The sequence below is a fragment of the Gymnoscopelus braueri genome (assembly GCF_963280865.1).
Source record: "Gymnoscopelus braueri genome assembly, chromosome: 21".
NCBI classification, from domain to species: Eukaryota; Metazoa; Chordata; class Actinopteri; order Myctophiformes; family Myctophidae; genus Gymnoscopelus; species Gymnoscopelus braueri.
This window is the reverse complement of record NC_137623.1, coordinates 22,458,382-22,470,685: the sequence shown is the minus strand read 5'-3', so window position 1 is coordinate 22,470,685 and position 12,304 is coordinate 22,458,382.

Genomic DNA, 12,304 nt, shown 5'->3' with positions numbered 1-12,304 from the left:
TCATCACATAATCTTATACTATAAGCAGGGGAGTAGTATAAGAGTGGCATTTCTTAAAGGTTTAAATTATCAATACATTGACAATGCACCAAATACATTGAATAAACAGTTAAAGGCCGACTTCACCCATTTTCAACCTATCTTAATATAATTGGTCCTCACTAATGCTCATTATAATATGATACCATTTTGTCAACTCGGTCTGTGGACAGTTCAGAAACCTGTCTACCAGTAGGCTGCACTAGCCCTCCTGTTTTCGTACCTAGAGGGGCGGGTTTAACATCTCCGGCGAGATAATGCGTGTGATCCCATTGGTTCACCAATTTGTCCATCAGCCCCCACCCCGTCAACACAACATTACGAGCGACGCCCACTGCACTCTGGTTGGTTGGGGAAATGAAACACTTCCTGTATTGGGTACACCGACGCGCTGGTCCAGGCTTTAATTTTTTAGAAAAACTAAACAATAAAAGCCTGAAGATCGAGGCTAGCCTACCAGTGACATCATCGATGGGGAATCCAAGCTAATAGAAAATGCAGGTTTTCTATTCCTGGAAAGTTAGCATGTGCAGAAGAATTATCCATTATACTATTGTTATTATGGTTGCTATATCTAACCTTTATATTTTGTCATCACTTACTGTACCTATATAATACATTATGATATTTGGTAGCTTGTAAGAGCCTAGATGTCTCCACTAGGCCTGATAGCTATTGTTTTGGTACAGCCTATCTTGTTATGGCTCAGCTTGTCCTTGAAGCAGCTACAGTATAACTATGATCCGAGCCCTGTGCTCCTGGCAGAACTACCGTACCACTGACATTACAGTGTTATTGTACTTCTCCCCTTGATATCACGTACAATAAATATAACCATCACGACCTAGAATATTGTCTCAACCCCTATTGCCTCATCAATTGCTGATTGATCCAGAATTCCATGACACATGCTACAATATAATGAAGCTGATGTTCTGTCGTTAATAAAAATACAAACAAGAAATTACACAGTCATATTATACCAGCTTGCAACAAGCGAAACCCCTTGAAAAGTACTGTTGTGTCAACTACACTGTTTCAGAGACATAGCACGTCATTCTTATTAATCTATCAAAGAAAAAAAACAGGGGGTCCGCGGACCCCCCTTGGAGTCTTGGGACCCCCACGAAACATCGCGGACCCCTTAGGGTCCCTGGAGACCCTTGGGGTCCCTGGCGACCTACAGACAAGGCGAAGGAAAACAGAAAACTGTAAAGCATTTTACTTGCATTAACTCATTGAGTGCCAATGACGTCTTTTGACGGCCGTTTTCAGTGTGCCATTAGTGCCAATGACGTCTTTTGACGTCACCTAAAAAAAAATAATGTTTTCAATTTTTTTTTTGCTGGATGCACCGCAGGTATTTGAAACCCTGGAGTCTGCGTGGTGAGCAGGTACTTTAGCCCTGCCCCGCCCGAGCTCTTAATTGAGCTCTTAATAATATATTATTAAATTACTTATTGAGTTTATAGACAATTTTATTCAGGGTATCCCTGACACACAGACACCCATGTGGTACATCATGAATTGACAACTATTGCAGGACATTGGACATGCATTGATGATGACATACGGTACAACTTGGCTGACCTGCGGTCACTCAGCTGAAGACAGGAAAAGGAGACCCGATGAAGAGATGATCCTCCTGTCTGTTGTGGTGGTTCTATGACTGTGTTTTGAGATCTGGGAGAACCTAGCAACAGATGGGAAAAAATACAAACATTATTTATTCAAGTAAGTACAGTAAGTAAGTAATAGTAAGTAAGTAAGTAAGTAAGTAAGTAAGTAAGTAAGTAAGTAAGTAAGTAAGTAAGTAAGTAAGTAAGTAAGTAAGTAAGTAAGTAAGTAAGTAAGTAAGTAAGTAAGTAAGTAAGTAAGTAAGTAAGAAAGTAAGTAAGTAAGTAGATAGCCTTGGAACCAATGGTTCCCAAACTGATATGGCACAACAGGCAGCAGCCTATCTACTATCTGTTTCTGTAGTGTGAGGCGGCTTGATGTACATCCCTCAGCCATGATGTACCCCCCCCCCCCAGTTATGACTTAACTTTCTATGCTCTAGTAAACATGGAAAATGTACAGGCTCTGAAATGTACTCAAAGTTAAAAAGTCGCCATTTAACATTTCTACCAGCTGTTTTTGTGCTACGCTAGCTGAACCTCATAACACTATTAAACTTAAAACCCATTCTTAACTTCAAATTAAACTAGAAAAGGCAGTTCCTGCAGAAACTGTATGAGTTCACTGAAAACATATATGTTTAGTAGAATTTGAGATATATTCCTTAAACCATACAAAAAATATAAATATAATTAAATACTGACTAAATATTAATACTGATTTAAAAACATAAATACATTGATTGGGGGAAAGGCATTTGGGTTGAATTCAACCTACAAAATATTGTCAGAATGACTGTTTGAGTTGGATGTAACTTTATATAGTTATAGTTTACTCAAACAGTCATTATGTCAATATTTTGTAAGTTAAGTTCAACTTATAATATGAAGCGTTTGAGAGGAATAAACAGTGGTGGCAATGGTGGAGCATAATGAGAGTAGAAGTTGATTTACTCAAATACTGTACTTAAGTACAATTTATTTTATCAATACTTTACCTCTTCTACATCTCAGAGGCAAATATACTTCTTATCCCACTGCAATTATTTCAAAACGCTAGCTACAAGTTACTTTGAGATTTAGAGTACCTTTGAAGAGTTAAAAACACTTCGGCAACACCCCATATGTGTACAATTTTGTTTTTTGGTGTGACTATTGTCATGGCAGACCCCTGAACAGTGTTTGTGCCAAGTTTGGTGCAGATCAGAGCAATGGTGTGCCTGTGGCACCCGGGAGCAAAAAGGTCAAACTTCATGTCAAAAGATAGAAACTATCAAATATGGACCAATCCAAACAGGGAGCAACGTTACACCACTGAAGGACAAGTCAAGTCAAATTCATTCATAGAGAACATTTCATATATGACAAGCTCAGACTCAATATGCTTCAAAATAAAAACACAAGCATTCAAAGGTCAATGATGACACAAAATACACATACTTATTAAAACATAAGAATGAATTATAATAAATTGACAGTAAAAAGAAGTAAGATATGAATGAAAGGAAGGATACATTAAAAGAGGAAAGACAGTAACGAATGAAGGAAAGAATAAAGGAAGCCGCAAAGGAAGTCCTGTAATCTACACTTTCCCGTCTACATGTCACTAAAAGACAAGCAGTCAGTGTCTTACCTGCTTCAATATACACGTAGTTCTGGGGAGACTCAGAAGAAGTATAAAAACAGGCTATGAAGCTTCATCAACAAGGACCAGCTCACTGACAAGTATTTGGTGTTACCTGTCATTTTATAGCAATTCATTTGATGGGGGGAGTCATAGATTTATCTTTGACAAGAAGTGGGGCCATTTCTTGTAAATGCTGTGAGTGTATCATGTGACCTAATAATACAAAGTTCATTCTGCACCACAGAGAAGGAAGATAACAGCAAAGGAGGAATAAGGAGGGTGCATTTATTTATCAGGGACAGTGCACATTAATCAAGTTGATTAATCAACATGTCAGTTTTCACATCCACGTATATGAGCCAGAGCTAGCCAAAAGATAATTTTCATCTGTAGTCCCTGAGCAGGCTGTTAAAAAGTGGTGATAAAGCTATCCATACAAAAACAGACATCAATACAAGACAAGACAAGTACACATGTTGGTCAAGCTGTTGCCTTGCTCTAAATACTTTTATTATTTTTTAATTTATTGCCATACCCCCCTTTTCTACCCAATTTAGTCCCCATTCCTCCGCATACAAATGTGTGTGTTTTGTCCAGGCCTAGAATGTCCTCATTTGAGGGGCAAGGCCACTTGGCCTTTGGTGTTTTGGGCCAAATGCCAGGGCAGCAATGTAATGCAATGATTTAAGTCCACAGAAATAATTATATACAATTTATATAGCCTATCATTGTGCATTGTCAATAAATAAATCATTACAAAAAAAATCACACCCAGTGTGAGTGAGCGGTGCCTACTCTGTTTGATGAGTGTGTGCTGTCATTCAGTTGGTACAAATCTATTTGATGTGTGGTCGCTGGCATTCAGACTGGTATTGAGGTGGTACTAAAAGAGTATTTGTACTTTTTTGATCGACTTTTAAGTATTTATACTCATTTTAACCATGTTTAAGTATTTTTACTCAATGTATTTACTTGAAAGTATTTTTAATCACTTTATTAACTTTAATGTATTTTTCACTCATTTTTACAACTTTTAAGTATTTTTACTGTTTTTTATCAACTTTTAAGTATTTTTACTGTTTTTATCAACTTTTAAGTATTTTTACTCTTTTTATTCCAACTTTTAAGTATTTTTACTCATTTGGAGTACTTTTAAGTATTTTTACTCAATTTAAGTACTCTGAAGTATTTTCACTCAAGGTATTTACTTTTAAATATTTGTACTCACTTTATTTACTTTTAATAATTTTTACTCACATTGTAGATCGGTTCGTTTTAGTGTGTGTGTGTGTGTGTGTGTGTGTGTGTGTGTGTGTGTGTGTGTGTGTGTGTGTGTGTGTGTGTGTGTGTGTGTGTGTGTGTGTGTGTGCACACGTGCGGGCCAGTCTGTGTGTGTGTGTGCATGTCTTTAAGTGGCGCATGTGTTGCAAAGGTGCGCCTCGCAGGACTGCATGTTCTGTGTGTGTGTGTGTGTGTGTGTGTGTGTGTGTGTGTGTGTGTGTGTGTGTGTGTGTGTGTGTGTGTGTGTGTGTGTGTGTGTCGTGTGTGTGTGAAAGAAAGAAAGAAAGAAAGAAAGAAAGAAAGAAAGAAAGAAAGAAAGGAAGAAAGAAAGAAAGAAAGAGGGGAAATAATAGGCCACTGTCACATAGGGGGTTGACCGTTGACAACACGTGACGTCATTGCAGATTATCAACAGAAACAACACAGCCGTATGGAGATGTCGCCATGACAACACATCTATACGCAAGCCCAGTGTTTAATGTTGCGCGTGCAGAAAGCATCAGCCAATGGGCAACGGGCAGCCAACAGTATATAAAGCTTCTACAGTACCTTAAAAGTTCATTCCTTCTTTCTTGTCACAGAGAAAGAACAGAACCCAAGCAGCAGAGAAGACGACTCATCCATTATTATGGCTGTAGTTACACTGTTGTGGTCAGACCTGGTGGAGATGGAGGAGCGCAGGGAAGAGGAGTGGAGGATCAAGGAGGATGAGTGGGAGGCCATTCAGAAAGAGAAGGAGGAGAGGATGGAGGCATTGGAGTCTCTTAAGGCTGACTTCTTTTCTCTCCGGAAGGTGGAGAAGGAGACTCTGCTGCAAGAGACTCTGGTGGATGAATGGGAGGCCATTGAGGAAGAGAAGGTGGAGATGGGGGAATGGGAGGAGTCTGCTTTGGCAAAACTCTATTCCCTCATGTGAGATCTCAAGACCCTGCACCCCCCCCACCCCCCCCACCCCCCAACCTTCCTCTCCTTTTGCTGTGACCTTGCCGTGGTGGAGAGGCTTAGTGATTCAGTGACCCTGGGTCCTATGCTGGTGGCGGTTGACCATGATAGGTTTAACCACACCGGTTTGGTCACAGGAGAGAGTTCAAACTAACAACAGCATAATCTCTCTGAAGTGAAGTGGAGAGGGGGATAGGATAGCCCAGGGCTCCCTGGGCTTCCAGCCCCCACCCCTCAAACCTTTTCATGTCAATGTCCGCCAAGTTATGCATATATATTTATTTGGCTTGTTTCACATTTTTTCTTGACTTTTTGAAAGCACATAAACGTTCCACTATTTTCAAATAGCCAATGTGTATAGGTTTATGGTGGTTAAAGTTATGTTGATGGCTATTAACACATTTTAGTAAGAACCCCTGGTAAAATACCTGGATCAAGACTTGTAGAGGTAATAGTATAACAAATGATATCCATTATGCCGCTCTATAAACAAAACTACGATGTGTAGATGTGATCATTATTATCTGAATTAAATTATACAATTCTCCAATCTTAGTGCTTGTCCTGTAACATTGAGTGGTTTTACCCATTACCCGTTCTTCAGTGATGGCCACACAAAATGTAACTTCCTGAGGGTCTAACTCCTCAAACTGACCCAATTCACTTTGTTAGAATGAGTACAATGTTCATTAGACATTGGATTCAAGAAAAATCTAAAGACTTTCCAAATATCCCAAATAAATCCCCTTTGGAAGATCACATGGTTAGTACACTTGTTACCTCTACCAAAGGTCTAACATCCTCCATTTATAGTGCCAAAGATGTAAAATATCAGAAGGTATAACCTGGTTCATATGTTATGGAGCTGCCCATACATTACTTAGATGATTATTGGAAGTTCATCTTGTCCAGTGTCTCGGAGGTCGTAGAATTTGACATTCCACATGACCCAAGAATATGGTTACTGGGGGACGTCAATCTGCTCAATGTAAACTTTAATAAAAAAATGTTGGGTCTTTGATATTGTCTGAAAGTTGTTGTGAAAAAATAAAAATAAGAGACTCTTGAGGGTTAAGTAGTGTACCATTCTGGGAAAGGGGTGGGGGGAGGGTCTGGGAGGACTGTTTTTGTATTTTTTGTCTTCTTTCTGTTGTGTTCTTGTGTATCGTGTCTTTTCCTTTATTCTTTGTCTTTTTTATTATGTCTTGTTTTCAAAAAAAGAAATATGATAATGATATGTACATTGTGCATTGTCAATAAATAAATCATAACACAAAAATCACACCCAGTGTGAGTGAGCGGTGCCTACTCTGTTTGATGAGTGTGTGCTGTCATTCAGTTGGTACAAATCTATTTGATGTGTGGTCGCTGGCATTCAGACTGGTATTGAGGCGGTACTAAAAGGGTATTTGTACTTTTTTGATCGACTTTTAAGTATTTATACTCATTTTAACCATGTTTAAGTATTTTACTCATTTGAAGTACTACTGAGTATTTTTACTAAATTTAAGTACTCTCAAGTATTGTTACTCAATGTATTTACTTGAAAGTATTTTTAATCACTTTATTAACTTTAATGTATTTTTCACTCATTTTTACAACTTTTAAGTATTTTTACTCTTTTCATCAACTTTTAAGTATTTTGGGCGGTGAAACCGCCCCTATATGTGAGGTTTGGACATCGACATTCGCTGCACTGTGATTGGCCACCATTGTACCCCACCCCCATTGTACCCCCCCAACCCTGCGCTGTGATTGGCTACCATTGTACCCCCCTAACCCTGCACCGTGATTGGCCAATCACAGTCTATTCAGGACTGTGATTGGCTAGTGAAACATGACACATGTGCATAGCCCTATAAATAGGACTATGCACTTAAAAAAAACACATTATGGTTTTTTTATGTTTTTTTTTAAGTTAGGGGTGTACAATGGTTGGTCCACAATATTACTTTTCTTTAAGTGAACTTCCATCACTGTGATGACCACTGTGACCACACCGCCCACTTCACACCGGGTGTGATTTTTGGGCGGTGAAACCGCCCCTATATGTGAGGTTTGGACATCGACATTCCATTGCACCCCCCCAACCCTGATTGGCCACCATTGTACCCCCCTAACCCTGCACCGTGATTGGCCAATCACAGTCTATTCAGGACTGTGATTGGCTAGTGAAACATGACAATTGTGCATAGCCCTATAAATAGGACTATGCACTTAAAAAAAAACACATTTGTGGTTTTTTTTAAGTTAGGGGTGTTGGTCCACAATATTACTTTTCTTTAAGTGAACTTCCATCACTGTGATGACCACTGTGACCACACCGCCCACTTCACACTGGGTGTGATTTTTTTTTCTAGTTTTGATTTTTGGCATCCATAGGACCTCTAACATAGGGATTTTGATGATCCCAAGAAAAAAAGTGGTCCAAATGTTTCAATGTTTTATTACACCTATGAGACCTGTAGGATTGGTGGCTGAAACGCCGGCGAGTGTCTTTCGGAGACTGTGGCACGCTCAAATTTAGACGTAGCCCAATATACCATTTGATTCTAGACAACCTCAGGTTTCCATCGGGACCAACATCATGCTACCTTGTCGTTAAGGGGGCTAAATACCTAATGATTCAAAGTTAGACAACATTTTGGCGAGGGAAAAACGGCCATCACTATTTTCCAAATGGTCCCTTGAGCTGTCACCTCGATATAAGCCTCCCCTGTACAGAAATGCCACATTTATGCCAATCTCATGCAGTTGTGGGCAAGAATCATGCAGTTTATTGCATGCAGTACAAATATGTAATTTCCGCCTATTGTAAAAAGGAGACCACTTTACTTTATCGCTGCATGAGATCACTGTACTGTATCTATAGCTGTATGAGACCACTGTACTGTATCTATAGCTGCATGAGACCACTGTACTGTATCTATAGACCACTGTACTGAATCTATAAACCACTGTACTGCATCTATATACCACTGTACTGTATATATAGACCACTACACTGTATCTATAGCTGTATGAGACCACTGTACTACATCTATAGACTACCTACTGTATCTATAGAATGCTGTACTGTATCTATAGGTCCACAATATTACTTTTCTTTAAGTGAACTTCCATCACTGTGATGACCACTGTGACCACACCGCCCACTTCACACCGGGTGTGATTTTTGGGCGGTGAAACCGCCCCTATATGTGAGGTTTGGACATCGACATTCCATTGCACCCCCCCAACCCTGATTGGCCACCATTGTAACCCCCTAACCCTGCACCGTGATTGGCCAATCACAGTCTATTCAGGACTGTGATTGGCTAGTGAAACATGACAATTGTGCATAGCCCTATAAATAGGACTATGCACTTAAAAAAAAACACATTTGTGGTTTTTTTTAAGTTAGGGGTGTTGGTCCACAATATTACTTTTCTTTAAGTGAACTTCCATCACTGTGATGACCACTGTGACCACACCGCCCACTTCACACTGGGTGTGATTTTTTTTTCTAGTTTTGATTTTTGGCATCCATAGGACCTCTAACATAGGGATTTTGATGATCCCAAGAAAAAAAGTGGTCCAAATGTTTCAATGTTTTATTACCCCTATGAGACCTGTAGGATTGGTGGCTGAAACGCCGGCGAGTGTCTTTCGGAGACTGTGGCACGCTCAAATTTAGACGTAGCCCAATATACCATTTGATTCTAGACAACCTCAGGTTTCCATCGGGACCAACATCATGCTACCTTGTCGTTAAGGGGGCTAAATACCTAATGATTCAAAGTTAGACAACATTTTGGCGAGGGAAAAACGGCCATCACTATTTTCCAAATGGTCCCTTGAGCTGTCACCTCGATATAAGCCTCCCCTGTACAGAAATGCCACATTTATGCCAATCTCATGCAGTTGTGGGCAAGAATCATGCAGTTTATTGCATGCAGTACAAATATGTAATTTCCGCCTATTGTAAAAAGGAGACCACTTTACTTTATCGCTGCATGAGATCACTGTACTGTATCTATAGCTGTATGAGACCACTGTACTGTATCTATAGCTGCATGAGACCACTGTACTGTATCTATAGACCACTGTACTGAATCTATAAACCACTGTACTGCATCTATATACCACTGTACTGTATATATAGACCACTACACTGTATCTATAGCTGTATGAGACCACTGTACTACATCTATAGACTACCTACTGTATCTATAGAATGCTGTACTGTATCTATAGACCACTCTAGTGCATCTGTAGACCACTGTCGTGATATTTAGACCATTGTAGTGCATTTGTAGACCACTCTAGTGCATCTGTAGACCACTCTATTGCATCTGTAGACCACTCTAGTGCCTCTGTAGCCCACTCTATTGCATCTGTAGACCACTCTAGTTCACATGTAGACCACTCTAGTGCCTCTCTAGCCCACTCTAGTGCCTCTCTAGCCCACTCTAGTGTAGTCTGGGAGACTTCGCCTCAGAGCCTGGACAACAGGGGCGCGGCCACTGCGTTCTGATTCAAATCAACAGGCAATGAAGAAAAGGGGGCGGGATCCACATGCAGTGGGTGTTGCATGTAAATAGGAGCGACGGGAAGCAATTTCTCCTTGAGAAATTGCGGCCGCCATTGTTGTGTACTGCTGTTTGCCTCTCGTCGGACTGTTTAGACGAGTTGCACAGCTCTCAGACCGGTAAGAGGCGTGTCCGCTCAGATTCTGAGCGTAAGTTACATCCCGCGCACAAATACCAGGGCTCTGGCCCAGAAGTTTCCTCGCCCCTCCCTTTTGTATGCGAGAGCTGGCGAAAACTTCTGGGAACTCAGATTAACACTAGTGCATCTGTAAACCACTCTAGTGCATCTGTAGACCACTCTAGTGCCTATCTAGCCCACTCTAGTGCATTTGTAGACCACTCTAGTGCCTCTCTAGCCCACTCTAGTGCCTCTCTAGCCCACTCTAGTGCATTTGTAGACCACTCTAGTGCCTCTCTAGCCCACTCTAGTGCACCTGTAGACCACTCTAGTGCACCTGTAGACCACTCTATTGCATCTGTAGACCACTCTAGTGCATTTGTAGACCACTCTAGTGCCTCTCTAGCCCACTCTAGTGCACCTGTAGACTACTCTATTGCATCTGTAGACCAGTGTATATCAACCCTGGCAAACGTCCCAATTTTGGGCCGGGGCTACTGCTGAGGTGTGCCGCGCCGTTTGAAGAAGGTTTGAAAAAATATCATTTTGGAAAAAAAAAAAAAAGACAATAATAATATATAATAATAATCAGGCATGCAAACAGCCCCGAGGTGAAAAGGGTGACAACATGCTGTTTTTTTTTCGGGTCAGATGTCACACTATTGCCCTATTTGGATTCAAAACGGCTAGTGGAAGCTGAAAAGCTACAAGTTTGCATGTCTGAATAATGCAAAAACAGAAATATTTGTTTGCATTTGCTTTTTTTCTCCCCCATATATTTTCATGATAAAAAAAGTGCGTATCGTATCGTATCGTTTCGTGAAATTAGTCGGCACACCCCTAGTGTGTGTATATAGATATACCGTATATATATATATAATTATATATATATATATATATATATATATATATATATATATATATATACCGTATATCTAGGTGTGCCCTGGGATTTTTTGGCTATGCCAGGTGTGCCTTGGCACAAAAAAGGTTGATATACACTGCTGTAGACCACTCTAGTGCATCTGTAGCCCACTCTAGTGCCTATCTAGCCTACTCTAGTGCATTTGTAGACCACTGGCGTGATCTGTAGACCACTGTAGTGCATCTGTAGACCACTCTAGTGCACCTGTAGACCACTCTAGTGCACCTGTAGACCACTCTAGTGCATCTGTAGCCCACTCTAGTGCATCTGAGGACAACTTGAATGCATCTGTAGCCCACTCTAGTGCATCTGTAGACCACTCTAGTGCATCTATAGACACATCTGTAGACCACTGTAGTGCATGGTTCTTGCCCAACACTGCATGAGATTGGCATAATGTGGAATTTCTGTACAGGGGAGGCTTGTGGGTATACATGTAACCCATTTCAATTAATTTATATCGAGGTGACAGCTCAGGGGACCATTGGAAAATAGTGATGGCCGTTTTTCCCTCGCCAAAATGTTGTTTAACTTTCAATGATTAGGTATTTAGCCCCCTTACCGACAAGGTAGCATGACAAGGTTGGTCCCTTTGGAAACCTGAGGTTTTCTAGAATCAAATGGTATCTCTATCTTTGGTCTACGTCTAAATTTGAGCGTGCCACAGTCTCCGAAAGACAGTCTCGCCGGCGTTTCAGCCAGCAATCCTGCAGGTCTCACAGGGTTAATAAAACATTGAAAAAAACACACTTTGGACCACTTTTTTTTCTTGGGATCATCAAAATCCCTATATTAGAGGTCTCTACTGTAATACATCAAATGCATAGAAATAGTAATCTAAGATCATAGGTAAACCAAGAACCTATCATCATCTAAACAGTATAATATAAAATAATAATAATAATATGTACATTGAAGTCATACACACTATAGGATGGTTAAAGATGGAGTGCAATGATATTTTTCAACCCTAAAACCTGATCATAAGGTATTATTATTATGTAAGGATTTTTTTCAACAAAAAAAAGTGTACAGTAAGTGTTAAAATGTTGTTTTTATGTAGACACACCCACCAGTGTATTAAGTATACCTGGTTCTCACCTTAGCACCTCCTCCACCACCTTAGCACCACCCACCTGTCCTAGTCCCTCCTCCTCCTCATGCCCACACCTGTTGTGTTATGAT